We start from the raw sequence: 19,414 nt of genomic DNA on the forward strand, positions 1-19,414 counted from the left end.
GAGGTGGACTGTTTTCCCTCCCTGTAGATCTCACATTTTATGAGGGACCACAGGTTCTCTATGGGGTTCAGATCAGGTGAACAAGGGGACCATGTCATTATTTTTTCTTCTTTGAGACCTTTACTGGTCAGCCACGCTGTAGAGTAGTTGGAGGCATGTGATGGAGCATTGTCCTGCATGAAAATCATGTTTTTCTTGAACAATACCGACTTCTTCCTGTACCACTGCTTGAAAAAGTTGTCTTCCAGAAACTGGCAGTAGGTCTGGGAGTTGAGCTTCACTCCATCCTCAACCCGAAAAGGTCCCACAAGTTCATCTTTGATGATACCAGCCCATACCAGTACCCCACATTCACCTTGCTAGCGTCTGAGTCGGAGTGGAGCTCTCTGCCCTTTACTGATCCAGCCTCTGGCCCATCAAGAGTCACTCTATTTCATCAGTCCATAAAACCTTTGAAAAGTCAGTCTTAAGATATTTCTTGGCCCAGTCTTGCCTTTTTTTTCTATGTTTCTTCTTCAAAGTTGGTCGTTTTTCAGCCTTCCTTACCTTGGCCATGTCCCTGAGTATCGCACACCTTGTGCTTTTTGTTACTCCAATAACGTTGCACCTCTGAAATATGGCAAAACTTGATTTTCTCAATTCATGGGCAGTTATTTTGCGCCTTTTTTGCCCAACACGCTTCTTGCGACCCTGTTAGCTATTTGCCATGAAACGCTTGATTGTTCAGTGATGACGCTTTAAAAGTTTGGCAATTTCAAGACTGCTGCATCCCTCTGCAAGACATCTCACAATTTTGGACTTTTAAAAGCCCGTCAAATCTCTCTTCTGACCCATTTTGCCAAAGGAAAGGAAGTTGCCTTATAATTAAAGGGAACCTGTCACCCCGTTTTTTGAGATTGAGCTATAAATACTGTTAAATAGGGCCTGCGCTGTGTGTTCCTATAGTGTATGTAGTGTACCCCGATTCCCCACCTATGCTGAGAAATAACTTACCAAAGTCGCCGTTTTCGCCTGTCAATCAGGCTGGTCAGGTCGGGAGGGCGTGGTGACATCGCTGGTTCTTCCTCAGCTTTACGTTGGTGGCGTAGTGGCGTAGTGGTGAACAAGCAGCGCGCGATCTGCGCTGTCATCCCTTTCGTCGGTGGGGGCGGCCATCTTCCTGGGGCCGCGCGTGCGCAGATCGAGTGCTCTGCTGCACGGGGCTTCAGGAAAATGGCCGCGGGATGCCGCGCGTGCGCATTAGAGATCGCGGCGGCCATTTTCCCAAAGCCGAGATGCAAACTCGGCCAAGGGAGATGCAAGGCAAGATTACCTTGTGCAGGCATGTACTACGGAGGACAGAGAATGAACTTCAATCCAATATTGCAGCCAGCATGCAGCCAGCGGGTAAGGAAAGGGTGAATCAAAAACCCAAAAACCCCGCCTCCATGGCTGAAGATTGTTCCCTCCAAATTCATGTGACAGTGTCCCTTTAAGGGTTCGCTGTGCATGTCAAATCATTGTCATTTTTGCAGCGTTTCACCCACTGACTTCAATTAAGTCAGTTAAATACGCAGCAAAAATGCAGGTATAAAAATGTTTGCAGATTTGCTGAGATTTGCTTGTGTTTTTACGGACTTCATATCAGGTGTTTCCCAAGCTGTCATTTGTGTTATAGCGCGAGAAACACCGGCGCAGCAGCTGCTGATCAGCGGCAATGTTACCACTGGTAAAATAACAGCAATATCATATATATATCGGGTTTTTATGTTTGGGAGCTGTCACACAGTTAAAGATGCTTTTTATTGTAAAACTAGTTTTTGCAGCGCCATATTTAGACAGCTATAATTTTTCCATATTTTGGTCGTGTGACAGCTTATTTTTTGCGGGACGAGTTGACATTTTTATTGGTACTATTTTCAGACACATGACATTTTTTGATCGCTTTTTATTCCGACTTTTAAGAGGCAGAATTAACAAAAAACAGCAATTCAGGAACTATTTTTGTTGGTTTTTTTTTAATACCGTTCCTATTACGGTAACATTTAGAAAGCAGCTTTATTCTTCGGGTCAGTACAATTACAGCGATACCTCATTTATACAATTTTTATGCTTTGGTGCTTTTACACAATAAAAACTATTTTACAGAAAAAATAATTATTTTTGCATCGCTTTATTCTGAGAACTATAACTTTTTAATATTTCCGCTGATGAAAAGTTGTCACGCAGCAAAGGTGCTGTAAGTGAGATCACTGGGGCTCATCAGTGCTACACACTGCAGGAGCGATTACCTGCTATGTCAGTGTGTAGTCAGCTGTTCTTGAGAGCAGCCACATCAGTGACTGCTCTCAAAGTCATCAGGATCGTAGTGGGACGTTATGGATTATCTCTTCACTTCGGAGAGGTGAGGAATATTGTTATTTATTATTTTAATTCATTTACAGGAGACGTTAGCTTCAGTGGATTGGGTGATGACAAAAGTATGGTTTAATTTATATTCAAGAAAAGAGTGTCTTTATTTAAAATAAAGCACTTTACTCTGGGCGTATGTTTTTTAATAATAGCATTATGGGGTTAGTAATGGGGGCAACTTATAGATGCCTCTCCAGTACTAACCTCTCAGCTTGATGTCACCTGACAATACAAAGGTGACAACAACCCTAATACTATCACCCCATTTGCCACCACACCAGGGCATGTGGGAATAGCGAGGATAAGTGCCAGAATTGGCGCATCTTATGAATGTGCCATTTCTGGGGTGGCTGAGAGCGGATGTTTTTAGTCTGGGAGGGCGTCACAAACCATGGCCTCTTCCTAGACTATCAATATCAGCCTGCAGCTGACTGCATAGGTTATTAAAGAGAACCTTTCACCCCGAAAATCGTGAGGTAAGCCCACCGGCATCAGGGGCTTATCTACAGCATTCTGTAGTGCTGTAGATAAGCCCCCGATGTATCCTGAAAGAGGAGAAAAAGACGTTAGATTATACTCACCCAGGGGCGGTCCGGCTTTGGGTCCGGTCGGATGGGTGTCTCTGGTCCGCTGCGGCACCTCCCACCTTCATTCCAAGACGTCCTCTTCTGATTTTCAGCCACGGCTCCGGCGCAGGCGTACTTTGTCTGCCCTGTTGAGGGCAGAGCAAAGTACTGCAGTGCGCAGGCGCTGGGCCTTTCTGACCTTTCCGGCGCCTGCAGCGGGACCGCCCCTGGGTGAGTATAATCTAACGTCTTTTTCTCCTCTTTCAGGATACATCGGGGGCTTATCTACAGCATTACAGAATGCTGTAGATAAGCCCCTGATGCCGGTGGGCTGACCTCACCCGCAATTTTCGGGGTGACAGGTTCCCTTTAACTCCTTATTCTCATTGGACGTACTATCCCGTCAAGGTGACCTGGGACTTAATTCCCAGTGACGGGATAGTACGTCCAGCGTGATCAGCCGCCCTCACAGGGGGAGCGCGGCTGATCGCGGCTGGGTGTCAGCTGACTATCGCAGCTGACATCCGGCACTATGTGCCACAAGCGGTCACACACTGCCCCCGACACATTAACCCCCGGCACACTGCGATCAAACATGATCGCAGTGTTCCGGCAGTATAGGGAAGCATCGCGCAGTGAGGTGGCTCCCTGCGGGCTTCCCTGAAACTCTCGGAGCAACGCGATGTGATTGCGTTGCTCCGAGGGTCTCCTACCTTCTTCTCCCTGCAGGCCCCGGATCCAAAATGGCCGCAGGGCTGCATCCGCGTCCTGCAGGGAGGTGGCTTAACAAGCGCCTGCTCAGATCAGGCGCTGGTAAGCCAGGAGCCTTGCTTGTCAGATCGCTGATCTGACACAGTGCTCTGCAAAGTGTCTGACCTTATAACATGATGCCCCCCCTGGGGCAATGTTATAAAGTAAAAAAAAAATATTTAGTTGTGTAAAAAAAAAAAAAAAAATCCTAAATAAAGAAAAAATATATATATTGTTCCCATAAATACATTTCTTTACCTAAAAAAAAAGCAACAAAAGTACACATACAGTATTTAGTATCGCCGCGTCTGTAGCGACCCGACCTATAACACTGTCCCACTAGTTAATCCCTTCAGTGAACACCGTAAAACAAAACAAAAAAAGAGGCAAAAAAACAACGCTTTACTATCATACCGCCGAACAAAAAGTGGAATAACATGCGATCAAAAAGACGGATATAAATAACCATGGTATCGCTGAAAACGTCATCTTGTCCCGCAAAAAACGAGCCTCAACACAGCATTATCAGCGAAAAAATAAAAAAGTTATAGTCCTCAGAATAAAGCGTTGCAAAAATAATTATTTTTTTCCAAAACACCAAAAAATTATATAAATGAGGTATCGCTGTAATCGTACTGACCCGAAGAATAAAACTGCCTTATCCATTTTACCAAACGCGGAACGGTATAAACACCCCCTCATAAGAAATTCACGAATAGCTGTTTTTTGGTCATACTGCCTCACAAAAATCGGAATAAAAAGCGATCAAAAAATGTCACGTGCCCGAAAATGTTACCAATAAAAACGTCAACTCGTCCCGCAAAAAACAAGACCTCACATGTCTCTGTGGACCAAAATATGGAAAAATTATAGCTTTCAAAATGTGGTAACGCAAAAAAATATTTTTTTGCAATAAAAAGCTTCTTTTAGTGTGTGACGGTTGCCAATCATAAAAATCCGCTAAAAAAGCCACTATAAAAGTAAATTAAACCCACCTTCAACACCGCCTTAGTTAGGAAAAAACAAAAAATTAAAAGTATTTATTATAATAATAATAATCTTTATTTTTATATAGCGCTAACATATTCCGCAGCGCTACTGTAGTATTCACACATTATCATCACTGTCCCCTTGGGGCTCACAATCTAAATTCCCTATCAGTATGTCTTTGGAATGTGGGAGGAAACCGGAGAACCCAGAGGAAACCCACGCAAACACGGGGAGACACTCCTTGCAGATGTTGTCCATGGTGGGGCTTGAACCCAGGACTCCAGCGCTGCAAGGCTGCAGTGCTAACCACTGAGCCACCGTGCTGCCCATTCATTTCCATTTTCCCATTAGGGTTAGGGCTAGGGTAAGAGTTAGGGTTAGGGCTAGGCTTGGGGCTAGGGTTAAGGTATGGATTACATTTACGGTTGGGATTAGGGTTAGGGGTGTGGTTAGGGTTATGGTTGGGATTAGGGTTAGGGGTGTGTCGCGGTGATGCGCCCTCTGCTGGATGAACTCGTATGAACCTCGAGCATGGGAAAATATTGTGAAAAGTTCCCAGGCTCGAGTTCATATAAGTTCATCCAGCAGAGGACGCATCACCGCGACTCGAGGTAACTACAGTACATTCCCCTGCATTCCATTCATTCACCAAGTTTTACAGTCAGGAGCACAGCTGCATTAGCAGAGCTCCTGGGTGAAAAATGATTTAACCCCTTCAGATGGATTTACATCGTGGGACAAGACTGTAACGACGGAAGGTATGGAATATTATTGTTTGTTTTTTTTAACTTTGTTTCAGGTGACAAGGGTCTTCAGGTGGATTAAAGAGTATAATAAAATATTACAACACCCTGTGTCTTTATTTCATTAAAATACTTTTTAATAATGTGTGTTTTATTAACCATTTCGTACTATTGGATTAATAATGGATAGGTGTCATAACTGACGCCTCTCCATTATTAACCTGGCTTAATGTCACCTTGCAATAGCAAGGTGACATTAACCCTTCATTACCCCATATCCCACCGCTACACGGGAGTGGGAAGAGAGAGGCCAAGTGCCAGAATAGGCACATCTTACAGATGTACCTTTTCTGGGGTGACTGGGGGCAGATGTTTTTAGCCAAGGGGGAAGGGGGGGCAATAACCATGGACCCTCTCCAGGCTATTACTTTCTGTCCTCAGTCACTGGCTTTCCCACACTGGCGGAGAAAATTGCGCGGGAGCCCACGCCAATTTTTTCCGGGATTTAACCCTTTAATTTAATAGCTAGAGACCCCAAATTTGACACAAAGACACTTCTTACATTACTAAGGAGGAATATGTAATAAAAGAAGGGATATGAGATGGTTTACTGTATGTAAACCATGTCTCATATCATGTCGGGTTTGTGAAGGAGATAGGAAAAGCCGGCAATTGAATTACCGTCTTTTCTGCTATCTAGCGTTGAATTAAATATATATACAGTGCAGACCAAAAGTTTGGACACGCCTTCTCATTTAAAGATTTTTCTGTATTTTCATGACTATGAAAATTGTACATTCACACTGAAGGCATCAAAACTATGAATTAACATATGTGGAATTATATAATTAACAAAAAAGTGTGAAAAAACTGAAAATATGTCTTATATTCTAGGTTCTTCCAAGTAGCCACCTTTTGCTTAGATGACTGTTTTGTACACTCTTGGCATTCTCTTGATGAGCTTCAAGAGGTAGTTACCAGAAATGGTCTTCCAACAATCTTGAAGGAGTTCCCAGAGATGCTTTCACTTTGCAGTCCAGCTCACGCCAAACCATCTCGAATGGGTTCAGGTCTGGTGACTGTGGAGGCCAGGTCATCTGGCGTAGCACCCCATCACTCTCCTTCATGGTCAAATAACTGTTACACAGCCTGGAGGTGCGTTTGGGGTCATTGTCCTGTTGAAAAATAAATGATGGTCCAACTAAACGCAAACCGGATGGAATAGCATGCCGCTGCAAGATGCTGTGGTAGCCATGCTGGTTCAGTATGCCTTCAATTTTGAATAAATCCCCAACAGTGTCACCAGCAAAGCACCCCCACACCATCACACCTCCTCCTCCATGCTTCACTGTGGGAACCAGGCATGTAGAGTCCATCCGTTCACCTTTTCTGCGTCGCACAAAGACACGGTGGTTGGAACCAAAGATCTCAAATTTTGACTCATCAGACCAAAGCACTGATTTCCACTGGTCTAATGTCCATTCCTTGTGTTCTTTAGCCCAAACAAGTCTCTTCTGCTTGTTGCCTGTCCGTAGCAGTGGTTTCCCAGCAGCTATTTTACCATGAAGGCCTGCTGCACAAAGTCTCCTCTTAACAGTTGTTGTAGAAATGTGTCTGATGCTAGAACTCTGTGTGGCATTGACCTGGTCTCTAATCTGAGCTGCTGATAACCTGCAATTTCTGAGCCTGGTGACTCGGAAAAACTTCAGAAGCAGAGGTGACTCTTGGTCTTCCTTTTTACTGATGTAAGCCAGTTTACTTGTAGTGCTTGATGGTTTTTGCAACTGCACTTGGGGACACTTTCAAAGCTTTTCGAATTTTTCAGACTGACTGACCTTCATTTCTTAAAGTAATGACCACTCGTTTTTCTTTACCTAGCTGTTTTTTTCTTGCCATAATACAAATTGTAACAGTCTATTCAGTAGGACTATCAGCTGTGTATCCACCAGACTTCTGCACAACACAACTGATGGTCCCAAACCTATTTATAAGGCAAGAAATCCCACTTATTAAACCTGACATGGCACACCTGTGAAGTGAAACCCATTTCCGGTGGCTACCTCTTGAAGCTCATCAAGAGAATGCCAAGAGTGTGCAAAGCAGTCATCAAAGCAAAAGGTGGCTTGAATATAAGACATATTTTCAGTTGTTTCACACTTTTTTGTTAAGTATATAATTCCACATGTGTTAATTTATAGTTTTGATGCCTTCAGTGTGAATTTACAATTTTCATAGTCATGAAAATACAGAAAAATCTTTAAATGAGAAGGTGTGTCCAAACTTTTGGTCTGTACTGATATATATATATATATATATGTATGTGTGTGTGCCTCACTGAGATATATCTAATATATAAAGCTGAATGTGTGTGTGTGTATGTGTGTATGTATGTGTGTGCATCTGCACCGTCGCAGCTACAGCCACAAAATTTTGCACAGTCACACGTCTGGACCCTGAGAGCATCATAAGCTATGTTTTGAGGTGAAATTTTAACCCCGCGCTTTCCAATTCACCAAACAATTTTGCCCCTATCTACATAATGGGGAAAAAGTGAAAGGAAAAGTGTTGGAGGCGTCGCAGCTACAGCCACAAAATTTTGCACAGTCACACGTCTGGACCCTGAGAGCATCATAAGCTATGTTTTGAGGTGAAATTTTAACCCCGCGCTTTCCAATTCACCAAACAATTTTGCCCCTATCTACATAATGGGGAAAAGTGAAAGGAAAAGTGTTGGAGGCGTCGCAGCTACAGCCACAAAATTTTGCACAATCACACGTCTGGACCCTGAGAGCATCATAAGCTATGTTTTGAGGTGAAATTTTAACCCCGCGCTTTCCAATTCACCAAACAATTTTGCCCCTATCTACATAATGGGGAAAAAGTGAAAGGAAAAGTGTTGGAGGCAAATTGACAGCTGCCAGATGTGAACAAGGGGGACTTAAAGAATGAGAGCGATGGCGCCAAAGAGTATATACCGTACAGTTGCTAAGGTGGGGCCCCGACATGGGATACTCACCATACACGGGGATATGAACACACACACAAAAGGCGCCACAAACTACCACGTGCTTAAACACATATACCACCCTCAGCACACATTTCACCACACATACACCAAGCTCGCCACATAAAAGTCGAAACACAAAGTCGCCACTCAAAACTCGCCACGCGCAAAACTCGCCACATGCAAAACTAGGCTCAGCAAAACACGCCACACATGCAAAACTCACCTCATGGAAAACTCGCCACACGCAAAACTTGCACACGCGGAAAAATTGCCACATGCACAAAAGATGCAACACATGCAAAAGTTGCCTCACACAAAACTTGCACATACTCAAAACGCACCACACATAAAACTCGCCACGCGCAAAACTTGCTGTACAAAACTTGCTACACTAACCTGTTACATGCAACTCGACACACAAAAAGTTGCTACACGCATGTCGCCACACAAAACTCATCTCACAAAAGTTGCTACATGCATGTTACCACATGCAACTCAACACACACAACTTGACACATGAAACTCGCCCTAAAACACACACAAGTCTGGTATTATCCTTCAAAAATAAAAATCTGATTAATAAGCAGACAAACTACAAGAGCAACAAATGTACCATATAGGAAATACAGCAGCTGTCAGTCACATGACCTGTCTATTACGTGTATGTGTAAGCTAATATATACTGCCAGGGCGGAGGGCTTCCTGTTGGCGGGGGATTTATCAGGCTGCCAATTTAGCTTACAAATACTGAGGTAAAAATACTGACCAAATAACGTGTGAACGCGGTCTAATACAGGAGGAGATGACACACAGATATATACTATATACAGGAGGAGATGTGACACACAGGTATATACTATATATAGGGGAGATGACACAGGTATATACTATATACAGGAGGAGATGACATTCAGGTATATACTATATACAGGAGGACATGACACACAGGTATATACTATATACAGGAGGAGAGGACATACAGGTATATACTATATACAGGAGGAGAGGACAACCTGGTACTATATACAGGGGAGATGACATACAGGTACATACTATATACAGGGGCGATGACACACAGGTATATACTATATACAGTGGAGATGACACACAGGTATATACTATATACAAGAGGAGATGACATACAGGTATATACTATATACTGGAGGAGATGACACAGGTATATACTATATACAGGAGCAGATGACTTACAGGTACATACTATATACAGGAGGAGATGACACGTATATACTATATACAGGAGGAGATGACATACAGGTATATACTATATAAAAGAGGAGATGACACATAGGTATATAGAGGAGGAGATGACATACAGCAGGCATATACTATATACAGGGGAGATGACATACAGGTGTATACTATATACAGGAGGAGATGACACACAGGTATATAGTATATACAGAAGAGATGACATACAGGTATAAAATATATACAGGAGGAGATGACACATGGGTATATACAATATACAGGAGGAGATGACATACAGCATGTATATACTATTTACAGGAGAGATGACATACAGGTATATACTATATTCAAGAGAAGACATGCAGGTGTATACTATATATAAGGGAGATGACAAACATGTATATACTGAGGTAAAAATGAGGGGTGTGAGGTGAAAATGAAAAGGTGTGAGTGCAAAATGAGAGGAGTGAGGGAAAATAGTGGAGTGATCAGAAAATGACAGATGTGTGAGGGAGAAAATGAGAGGCGTGATGGGAAAATAAGAGAAGTGACGTGCTATAACTAACCACAGACATTTACTATGCCCAGGCAACGCCGGGCTCTTCAGCTAGTGTATATATATATATATATATATATATATATATATATATATATATATATATATATATATATATATATATATATATACATATACTAGATTGTGGCCTAATTCTAACGCATCGGGTATTCTAGAATATGCATGTCCCAGTAGTATATGGATAATGATGATTCCAGAATTCGCGGCAGACTGTGCCCGTCGCTGATTGGCCGAGGCAACCTTTATGACATCATCGTCGCCATGGCAACCATTATGACATCATCGCCGCTGTGCCCGTCGCTGATTGGTCGAGGCCGCCAGGCCATCGGAGACGCGGGATTTCCATGACAGACAGACAGACGGAAAACCCCTTAGACAATTATAGATACCTATACTATGTGTACACATTTATTCTACCTATTCTATTCTGTCAGTGTGATTTTACTGTACACCGCACTGAATTGCCGGCTTTTCTATAGAACACCGCTGCGTATTTCTCGCAAGTCACACGCATGGTCCATATGTAATCCATAATTTTCTTGCCCCCATAGACTTTCATTGGCGTATTTTTTGCACAATACACTGAGAAACGCAGCATGCTGCGATTTTCTACGCCTGTAACATACCGTATATTACGGATGCGTAATATACGGCAGATAGGAGCTGCCCCATAGAGAATCATTGGGCCGTGTGCAATGCGTATTATCTGGACGTATTTTCTGCGCTCATACGTCCGTAAAACTCGCTAGTGTGACGCCGGCCTAATCCCATTACGCAGATACAACTGCACCCGGGCATCGGAAAGAGCCTGGGGTAAGTGCCAGAACTGGCGCTTCAAATATGAAGTGCCATTTCTGGGAGAGCTGAGTGCTGGTATTTTTAGTCTGGGACATGAGCAAATAAGAATGAAAAAGAAGGTGTTGAACAAGGAAATTACATGACAAAACTTTTTTTCGCTATTTTCAAATATCTTTATTTAGCTCCAAAAAGTATTCATTGCAGCCAACAAGTTCCTAGAGCTGCAGAAACGATGCAGAAATTTCTGTAGTGAAATATCGTACTCAATGTGTGCACATACCCTAAATGCTACAACGTTTTGAGTGCATTTATTTTGCGAGAGGTGGCATGACCAAAACCAAACCACTAATTTTGGAGTACACACCTAATTTCCTGTACACCGTTTACCTTATGAGTTTTATTTTTGGACCATAGATCGACTTTTATGGATGAAGCAATTCCAAATATGCTTTTCCCTCTGATTTTTAAATGTGGAAAGTGTGGTGATTCAGATTTTAATATTTAAAAACTTTTTTTCACTCCATTTTTCAGTCCCCAAAAGAGACCTAAACATGCAGTTGCTTGTACTATGTATCAGAGCACATGCGTATAGTAGTAATACTATGTTTGAGTCTTCGTGGCTGTTCGTCAGCCGCAACATATGCCGGGGTTTCCTAAAATACAGCCAATCCCTGCATGTGTGGCTGCTGCTAAATAGCGGTGGGACATGCAGCCACGAGGACTCAAAGAGTATTCGAGCAAGACAAAAACACTCCATTAGCACCTGAGCGGGTTCTGATAACATCTTATCCGAGCACTTTTGCTCATCACTAGTAAGCGAGTTCAGCATCGTCAGTAAATCGCAGTGCCCATCTATCACACAAGTCTACGTAAGGATCCCAAATGGAGGCGCCAGGGAGGAATACGCTGGGGGGAGAATACGCCGGCGTAAGGAATACGTCAGTAGGGGAGGAATATGCTGGGGGGGGGGGGGACGCTGGGGGAGGTGAGGAATATGCAGTGTAAACTAGATAAAAATATCTTTATTAGTTAGTTTTAAAACCTATCAAAAACAATAATAATAATAAGTGCACTTAACGTAAACCGTCACCATGACAACAACATATAATAGAAAAGACCAGGGTGATGCCTAGCCCTATACTGCACTACCTGCACCCTACCTACCAGCGGAGGTTGGCACCCTATAATCCTGCGCAGTTGGCGCCCCCGCTCACCGTCGACTCTCCCTCCTACCCCTATTGGGCCCTAATAGGGACTATAATAGGGTGCCAACCTCCGCTGACAGGTAGGGGTAGAGCAGTTAGTAATATAGACTCCCCCTTTCTTTCTATCATATTTACTATATCATTTCTGTATGATTGTTTATGTGTTTCCATCCCATCCTATTAGGGCCCAATAGGGGTAGGAGGGAGAGTCGACGGTGAGCGGGGGCGCCAACTGCGCAGGATTATAGGGTGCCAACCTCCGCTGGTAGGTAGGGTGCAGGTAGTGCAGTATAGGGCTAGGCATCACCCTGGTCTTTTCTATTATATGTTGTTGTCATGGTGACAGTTTACTGTTGTGAATTCTGTGGCTGAATTCACTCCTGTGGTCACAAGTGGTATTGCAGCCTCTGGGCTTCCTCCCTCAGGTGTTTTGGTGAGCTCGTTGGCTGCCTTGCTATTTAACTCCACCTGAGTCTGTCTTCCTTGCTCCTTGTCAATGTTCCAGTGTTGGATCTGAGCTACTGCATCTTTCCTGTGGCCTGCTGCTCTGCTAGATAAGTGTTTCTTTGTTTTTGTTTCCGTTTTTTCTGTCCAGCTGTGCTATTCTCTTTTGCTGGAAGCTCTGAGACGCAAAGGGTGCACCGCCGTGCCGTTAGTTCGGCACGGTGGGTCTTTTTGCCCCCCTTTGCGTGGTTCTGCTTTAGGGTTTTTGTAGACTGCATAGTTCTCTTTGCTATCCTCGCTCTGTCTAGAATATCGGGCCTCACTTTGCTGAATCTATTTCATTCCTACGTTTTGTCTTTTCATCTTGCTAACAGTCATTATATGTGGGGGGCTGCCTATTCCTTTGGGGTATTTCTCTGAGGCAAGTCAGGCTTGTATTTCTATCTTCAGGCTAGTCAGCTCCTCAGGCAGTGCCGAGTTGCATAGGTAGTGTTAGGCGCAATCCACTGCTGCTTTTAGTTGTGTGAGGATAGGTTCAGGTATTGCAGTCTGCAGAGATTCCACGTCTCAGAGCTTGTTCTATTGTTTTTGGGTTATTGCCATATCACTGTATGTGCGCTGATTACTGCAGACTGTGTTGCCTGATAGCACAGCATAACAGTACAAGGAGCCCAAACCAATGATTCTCAATAGAGGGAAAAAAGAAATCCTGACATCATTTTTTTTTCCTCAGCTCTGTCTTCAGTTTTTTGTTTTTTTTTTTCCCCTAGACATTAGAGTGCTTCAGGACACAGCTGTGGACATGGATATTCAGGCTCTGTGCTCCTCAATGGATAATCTCGTTATAAATGTACAAAAGATTCAAGATACTATTGATCAGAAATCGATGCTAGAACCAAGAATTCCGATTCCTGATTTGTTTTTTGGTGACAGAACTAAGTTCCTGAGCTTCAAAAATAATTGTAAGCTATTTCTGGCCTTGAAACCTCATTCTTCTGGTAATCCTATTCAACAGGTTTTGATTATTATTTCTTTTTTGCGCAGCGACCCACAGGACTGGGCGTTTTCTCTTGCGCCAGGAGACCCTGCATTGAGTAATGTTGATGCGTTTTTCCAGGCGCTTGGATTGCTTTACGATGAGTCTAATTCAGTGGATCAGGCTGAGAAAAATTTGCTGGCTTTATGCCAGGGTCAGGATGATGTAGAAGTATATTGTCAGAAATTTAGGAAGTGGTCAGTACTTACTCTGTGGAATGAATCTGCACTGGCGGCTTGGTTCAGAAAGGGTCTCTCTGAAGCTCTTAAGGATGTCATGGTGGGATTTCCTATGCCTGCTGGTTTGAATGAGTCTATGTCCTTGGCCATTCAGATCGGTCGTCGCTTGCGCGAGCGTAAATCTGTGCACCATCTGGCGGTATTGTCTGAGAGTAAACCTGAGCCTATGCAGTGCGACAGGACTATGACTAAAGTTGAACGGCAAGAACACAGACGTCTGAACAGGCTGTGTTTCTACTGTGGTGATTCCACTCATGCTATTTCTAATTGTCCTAAGCGCACTAGGCGGTTCGATAGCTCTGCCGTCATTGGTACTGTACAGTCCAAATTCCTTCTGTCCATTACCTTGATATGCTCTTTGTCATCGTATTCTGTCATGGCGTTTGTGGATTCAGGCGCTGCCCTGAATCTGATGGATTTGGATTATGCTAAACGTTGTGGATTTTTCTTGGAGCCTTTGCGGTGTCCTATTCCGTTGAGAGGAATTGATGCTACACCTTTGGCCAAGAATAAGCCTCAGTACTGGGCCCAGCTGACCATGTGCATGGCTCCTGCACATCAGGAAGTTATTCGCTTTCTGGTACTGCATAATCTGCATGATGTGGTCGTGTTGGGGTTGCCATGGCTACAAACCCATAATCCAGTATTAGATTGGAACTCTATGTCGGTAACCAGCTGGGGTTGTCAGGGAGTACATGGTGATGTTCCATTTTTGTCTATTTCGTCATCCATTCCTTCTGACATCCCAGAGTTCTTGTCTGACTTTCAGGATGTATTTGAAGAGCCCAAGTCTGATGCCCTACCTCCGCATAGGAATTGTGATTGTGCTATCAATTTGATTCCTGGTAGTAAATTCCCTAAGGGTCGTTTATTTAATTTGTCCGTGCCTGAACACACCGCTATGCGCAGTTATGTGAAAGAATCCCTGGAGAAGGGACATATTCGCCCATCGTCATCACCATTGGGAGCAGGGTTTTTTTTTTGTAGCCAAAAAGGATGGTTCGCTAAGACCGTGTATTGATTACCGCCTTCTTAATAAGATCACTGTTAAGTTTCAGTATCCCTTGCCATTGATATCTGACTTGTTTGCTCGGATTAAGGGGGCTAGTTGGTTTACTAAGATTGATCTTCGTGGTGCGTATAATCTGGTGAGAATCAGGCAGGGAGATGAATGGAAAACGGCATTTAATACGCCCGAGGGTCATTTTGAGTATCTGGTGATGCCGTTCGGACTTGCCAATGCTCCATCTGTTTTTCAGTCTTTTATGCATGACATTTTCCGTGAGTATCTGGATAAATTCCTGATTGTTTACTTGGATGACATTTTGATCTTCTCTGATGATTGGGAGTCTCATGTGAAGCAAGTCAGAATGGTTTTCCAGGTACTGCGTGCTAATTCCTTGTTCGTGAAGGGATCAAAGTGTCTCTTCGGTGTGCAGAAAGTTTCATTTTTGGGGTTCATCTTTTCCCCTTCTACTATCGAGATGGATCCGGTTAAGGTCCAGGCCATCCAGGATTGGACTCAGCCGACATCTCTGAAAAGTCTGCAGAAATTCCTGGGCTTTGCTAATTTTTATCGTCGCTTCATCTGTAATTTTTCTAGCATTGCCAGACCATTGACCGATTTGACCAAGAAGGGTGCTGATTTGGTTAATTGGTCTTCTGCTGCCGTGGAAGCTTTTCAGGAGTTGAAGCGTCGTTTTTGCTGTGCCCCTGTGTTGTGTCAACCAGATGTTTCTCTTCCGTTCCAGGTCGAGGTTGATGCTTCTGAGATTGGAGCAGGGGCGGTTTTGTCACAGAGAGGTTCTGGTTGCTCAGTGTTGAAACCATGTGCTTTCTTTTCCAGGAAATTTTCTGCTGCTGAGCGTAATTATGATGTGGGCAACCGAGAGTTGCTGGCCATGAAGTGGGCATTCGAGGAGTGGCATCATTGGCTTGAGGGAGCTAAACATCGCGTGGTGGTATTGACTGATCATAAGAATCTTACTTATCTCGAGTCTGCCAAGCGCTTGAATCCTAGACAGGCCCGTTGGTCGTTATTTTTTGCTCGTTTTGATTTTGTGATTTCGTACCTTCCGGGCTCTAAAAATGTGAAGGCGGATGCTCTGTCTAGGAGTTTTGTGCCCGACTCTCCGGGGTTATCTGAGCCGGCGAGTATCCTCAAGGAAGGAGTCATTGTGTCTGCCATCTCTCCTGATTTGCGGAGAGTGTTGCAGAAATTTCAGGCTAATAAACCTGATCGTTGTCCGGCCGAGAAACTGTTCGTCCCTGATAGGTGGACTAGTAAAGTTATCTCTGAACTTCATTGTTCGGTGCTGGCTGGTCATCCAGGAATCTTTGGTACCAGAGAGTTAGTGGCTAGATCCTTCTGGTGGCCATCTCTGTCACAGGATGTGCGTGCTTTTGTGCAGTCCTGTGGGATTTGTGCTAGGGCTAAGTGTCATGATCCCAATGGCAGGGGATCACTAAAGGACAAGCACAGATACAAACAAGCTCTAGGGCGATGGAACCTGAGCTGACCGCGACCCTGAACCTAACACACAAATAAAAGTAGCCGGGGAACGTGCCTACGATGATCCTAGACGTCTCGCTCCAGCCGAAGATCTAACTTCCCCTATTAGAAGAAACACAGACCTCTCTTGCCTCCAGAGAAATACCCCACAGAAATAGCAGCCCCCCACATATAATGACGGTGAAATGAGAGGAAAGCACATACGCAGTATGAAAACAGTTTCAGCAAAATGAGGCCCGCTAAAGCTAGATAGCAGAGGATACAAAAGTGAACTGCGCGGTCAGCGAAAAACCCTTCAAAAAACCATCCTGAAATTACTTGAACTCATGTGCCAACTCATGGTACATGAGGAGCAATTTCAGCCCACTAGAGCAACCAGCAGCAATAATCACATATCTGCAGGCTGGACTAAAAACCAAATAAAGCAAAACACCAAAACAGGAAAATCCAAACTTAGCTTGACCAGAAGATTCTAGGAGCAGGGAGCAGAGGTAACAAGACACACTGGATACATTGATAACCGGCGAGGAAATGCCAGCAAAGCCAGGTTAAATAGGAAACTCCCATATCCTGATGGAACAGGTGGAACCCAGAGACCCAGGAAAGACAAGTCACCCAGTACCATCAGTAACCACCAGAGGGAGCCCAAAAACAGAACTCACAACAGTACCCCCCCCTTGAGGAGGGGTCACCGAACCCTCACGAGAACCACCAGGGCGACCAGGATGAGCCCTATGAAAAGCGCGAACCAAATCATCAGCATGAACATCCGAGGCAACCACCCAAGAATTATCCTCCTGACCATAACCCTTCCACTTGACCAAATACTGGAGTTTCCGTCTGGAAACACGAGAATCCAAGATCTTCTCCACAACATACTCCAATTCTCCCTCCACCAGCACTGGAGCAGGAGGCTCAAGCGAAGGAACAACAGGTACCTCATACTTCCGCAACAACGACCGATGGAATACATTATGAATAGCAAACGATGCCGGGAGATCCAAACGAAACGACACAGGGTTAAGAATTTCCAAGATCCTATAGGGACCGATGAACCGAGGCTTGAACTTAGGAGAAGAGACCTTCATAGGAACAAAACGAGAAGACAACCACACCAAGTCCCCAACAAGAAGTCGAGGACCCACGCGGCGACGGCGATTAGCAAACTGCTGAGCCTTCTCCTGGGACAACTTCAAATTGTCCACCACATGACTCCAAATCCGATGCAACCTATCCACCACCATGTCCACTCCAGGACAATCAGAAGGCTCCACCTGACCAGAGGAAAAACGAGGATGAAACCCCGAATTACAAAAGAAAGGAGAAACCAAGGTAGCAGAACTAGCCCGATTATTAAGGGCAAACTCGGCCAGCGGCAAAAAGGTAACCCAGTCATCCTGATCAGCAGAAACAAAACACCTTAAATAAGTTTCCAAGGTCTGATTAGTTCGTTCAGTCTGGCCATTCGTCTGAGGATGGAATACAGACGAAAAGGACAAATCAATGCCCATCTTAGCACAGAACGTCCGCCAAAATCTAGACACAAACTGGGATCCCCTGTCAGAAACGATGTTCTCAGGAATCCCATGCAAACGAACCACATTCTGAAAAAACAGAGGGACCAACTCAGAGGAGGAAGGTAACTTAGGCAAGGGTACCAGATGAACCATTTTAGAAAAGCGATCACACACAACCCAGATGACGGACATTTTTTGAGAGACAGGGAGATCCGAAATAAAGTCCATGGAAATGTGCGTCCAAGGCCTCTTCGGGATAGGCAAAGGTGACAACAATCCACTGGCCCGAGAACAGCAAGGCTTAGCCCGAGCACAAACCTCACAAGACTGCACAAAAGAACGCACATCCCTCGACAAGGAAGGCCACCAAAAAGACCTGGCCACCAAGTCTCTTGTACCAAATATTCCAGGATGACCTGCCAACGCAGAAGAATGGACCTCGGAGATGACTCTACTGGTCCAATTATCCGGAACAAACAGTCTCTCAGGCGGACAACGATCAGGTTTACCCGCCTGAAACTCCTGCAAAGCACGTCGCAAGTCTGGGGAGACAGCAGACAAAATCACCCCATCCCTAAGGATACCAGAGGGCTCAGAATTTCCAAGGGAGTCAGGCACAAAACTCCTAGAAAGAGCATCCGCCTTCACATTCTTTGAACCTGGCAGGTATGAAACCACAAAATTGAAACGAGAGAAAAACAGTGACCAACGAGCCTGTCTAGGATTCAGACGCCTGGCAGACTCAAGGTAAATCAAATTTTTGTGATCAGTCAAGACCACCACACGATGTCTAGCACCCTCTAGCCAATGACGCCACTCCTCAAATGCCCGCTTCATGGCCAAAAGTTCCCGATTACCAACATCATAATTCCGCTCAGCCGGCGAAAACTTTCTAGAAAAAAACGCGCATGGCTTCATCACTGAGCCATCGGAGCTTCTCTGTGACAAAACCGCCCCCGCTCCAATCTCGGAAGCATCAACCTCAACCTGAAAAGGGAGCGAAACATCTGGCTGACGCAACACAGGAGCAGAAGAAAACCGGCGCTTAAGTTCCTGAAAGGCCTCCACAGCCGCAGGAGACCAATTAGCAACATCAGCACCCTTCTTAGTCAAATCCGTCAAAGGCTTAACAACACTAGAAAAATTAGTTATAAAACGACGATAGAAATTAGCAAAGCCCAAGAACTTCTGTAGACTCTTAAGAGATGTAGGCTGCGTCCAGTCACAAATAGCCTGAACCTTGACGGGATCCATCTCAATAGTAGAAGGGGAAAAAATATACTCCAAGAAAGAAATCTTCTGGACTCCAAAGAGACACTTTGAGCCTTTTACAAACAAGGAATTGGCCCGCAGGACCTGAAACACCTTCCTGACCTGCTGAACATGAGACTCCCAGTCATCAGAAAAAAACCAAAATATCATCCAAATAC

At 44.4% G+C, this 19,414-nt stretch overlaps 1 protein-coding gene across 1 annotated transcript in view; it reads right to left on the reverse strand.

Annotated features, from left to right (window-relative positions):
• The window catches only part of TTC27 (tetratricopeptide repeat domain 27), a 630,563-nt gene that overhangs the window by 605,424 nt on the left and 5,725 nt on the right, over positions 1-19,414 (reverse strand). The gene's annotated exons all lie outside the window — the stretch shown is intronic.

Source organism: Ranitomeya imitator, chromosome 5 (assembly GCF_032444005.1).
Source record: "Ranitomeya imitator isolate aRanImi1 chromosome 5, aRanImi1.pri, whole genome shotgun sequence".
In the NCBI taxonomy this organism is placed as follows: domain Eukaryota; kingdom Metazoa; phylum Chordata; class Amphibia; order Anura; family Dendrobatidae; genus Ranitomeya; species Ranitomeya imitator.